This window comes from Pelophylax lessonae, assembly GCF_965119305.1.
Source record: "Pelophylax lessonae genome assembly, chromosome: 2".
NCBI lineage: Eukaryota > Metazoa > Chordata > Amphibia > Anura > Ranidae > Pelophylax > Pelophylax lessonae.
In genome coordinates this window covers 415906818-415909412 of record NC_138769.1, presented here as the reverse complement: position 1 = coordinate 415909412, position 2595 = coordinate 415906818, and the positions used below count along the sequence as shown (strand labels likewise).

Genomic DNA, 2595 nt, shown 5'->3' with positions numbered 1-2595 from the left:
TGGATCAAATTCAAAGACCGCTCAAGAAGAAATAATATACAAACCTGAGGCATTTCAATATCTGGTAAATATCACAAACCCAAGTTTTAATTCTCTGGAATACTTTGTGAAACACTGCCTGACTCCAGAACCTAAGGAATTAAATATTGACCGCATTCAATGACTCCCAAAATCCGAGCATGCTTCTGAACGCCTTCCTAAGGACACCATAGTCCAAATACACTTCTACCACATCAAGGAAAAGCTGCTGACCCTCACCAAAAATCTGAACCACCTACCTGAATGCATGCAGGGACTCATGCTCTTTGCTGTCCCATCACGGCATACCTTGCCAAATAGGTAAGGGGCAGGGCCACCTGGCAACGTCATCTGGTGGCATCTCTCCCATGTGATGTCACTGACCCAGCATGCACTGTTCGGTGATGTCACAAGGGGGCAGTGCCACCAGGTGACATAGCAAGGTGGCCCTGCTCCTTACCTATTCAAGAACCTATTCAAGATGGCAGAGCAGGCAGTCAATGGCTAGCCTTTGTTGCAGGCGGAGCTTTTTCAAATTCTTTTTTTCTGGTCCGGCGGTGCGGCAGGTGTCATGATTGATGATAAATCTAGATCGGGGGACATTGTTTTTTTATTTTGTAATAAAGGAATTGTCAAAAACTGTGTGTGTGTGTTTTTCTTTTTGACACTTTTTTTTGGTGAATGAGTAGGGGTACAATGTACCCTATACTCATTCACATAGGGAGGGTCAGGCTCAAGGGGCACCATTGTTAAAGGGGGCCTCCAGAATCTGATAAGCCCCTTGTCCATATACCCCCACAACCACCATCCAGGGTTGTGGGAAAGAGGCCCTTGTCCCCATCAACATGGTGACAAGGTGCTTTGGGAAACCCCTCCCATGTTTAGGGCATGTGGCCTAATATTGTTAGGGGTGGGAGCTTGTTCGCCCTCCCCCCCTTCCTTGCCTGCCAGGCTGCATGCTCAGACAAGGGTCTAAAAATGATCCTGGAGGGAACCCCATGCAATTTTTTTTAAAACTGTTGGTGTGGGGTTTACCTTAAAATCCATACCAGACCCAGAGGGGGACCCCCATGCCATTTTTTCCCATTTTTCTATTGCCGGCAGGGGGCTTCGCCTGTAAGAACGTCACAAGAATTGGCCACTATTGTTGCCAAAAATCAAAGCCAATTATTTATCAATGGCATAGTGCTTGGAGGGGTGAAATGCAGTGTGCTCAGGGACCTCTGGTTTGACGAATCACAACAGTGCCTGGATGCAAGGACAAAAAGCTCAGACGGAGGAACAACATTCGACATACACATTGTCAAAACATGTCAAGCAATTTTCCTCCTCATAGGAGGGAATGGCATTCACAGTGGACAGTTGACCCCAAAATGTCATGAAACCATAAAGTACCTGAGGATTGTAAGCTATTGATGCTGCTGCCTCTCCAGTTGCCTGTTCCAGCTGCCAACCTTGGACCAACCACCTGATTCGTCTTCCACCAACCCCTTTCTGCCCCTCAATTTTTTTTTTTATCGTTTTGCTTTTTTTCTGCCCCACAACACCAGAATGAACAGATTTTTTTCCAAGAAAAAAACATTTAGAACTGATTTAAGAATAAAAAATATGCTCTACAAAAAAAAAAAAAAAAAAAAGTGTGCGCTGGAGAAATGCCTGGGATTAAAGGCAGGAAAGTACAGCAGCCGCACTCAGGGGGACAGACAGATTCCTGTGCTTCAAGCCAATAAAGGCCCTAGCTTGCTGGGACTGGCCACTATCACTTCTCATTTAGTTACAGAGGCCAAAAAGGAGGAACTCCTTGGTGTTTCAATAGAAGAGAAGGCAATTGTACAACAGTGGCTGGAATATAGAATTACTCGTATAGACAGATTATCTTCCAAAAAGATGTTCGATCCATTCTAAAGGACCTTAACCTGTATCTGGAGGATAAAGTATACATGGCTGGAAATAAAATAACATTGGCAGATATTTTAATTTATAATGGGCTTCATCCATGTATAGCTGACCTTTCGGTTCAAGAAAAGGAAACTTGCATTAATGTATCTCATTGGTTTAGTCATATCCAGCACTACCCTGGCGTTCGGCAGCATCTCCCAAGCTTGGTCTTCATTAAAAATAGAATCTATATGAATATTCATTAGCGGACTGGACAGCTTCCACCGGCATTCCCATCTAGTACCAATTAATACACATGCTTCCTCTTCAGGCTTGGCCATTTACTTCAGGTGGTTGGCACATCTAATATGAAGCATTCACAAAACCATTCAGAGCCCAGTTTTGTTATTTATTTTAATGATTTTGGTAGTTAACTTCTATTTAAATTTTGCATTTCTCTCCAGCTTTCTTAAGCCCTGGTTCACATCAGTGCGGTTTTGAAATCCTTTCTATTTTAGCAATTGCGTTTTTTTTTTGTTTTTAACAGGAGTCTGTGCAAGTCACAAGGAAATCGGGAAAAAAAGTAGTGCAGGAACCTATTTTAAAGTTGCTGCAACATGAGGCGTGGCAGTTTGAACTGTTCCATTGCCGGAAATGGGGGTGCGACTTGTCCTGCAATTTGGAACTAACAAATTGCAT

General features: G+C 43.5%; 1 pseudogene across 1 annotated transcript; it reads left to right on the top strand.

The window, feature by feature from the left end:
* The first annotated feature begins 1626 nt into the window (after window positions 1-1626).
* Window positions 1627-2339, top strand: LOC309548138 (eukaryotic translation elongation factor 1 epsilon-1-like; annotated as a pseudogene). Its single transcript has one exon. The product of its transcript is annotated as a eukaryotic translation elongation factor 1 epsilon-1-like (transcript).
* The last annotated feature ends 256 nt before the right edge of the window (window positions 2340-2595 follow it).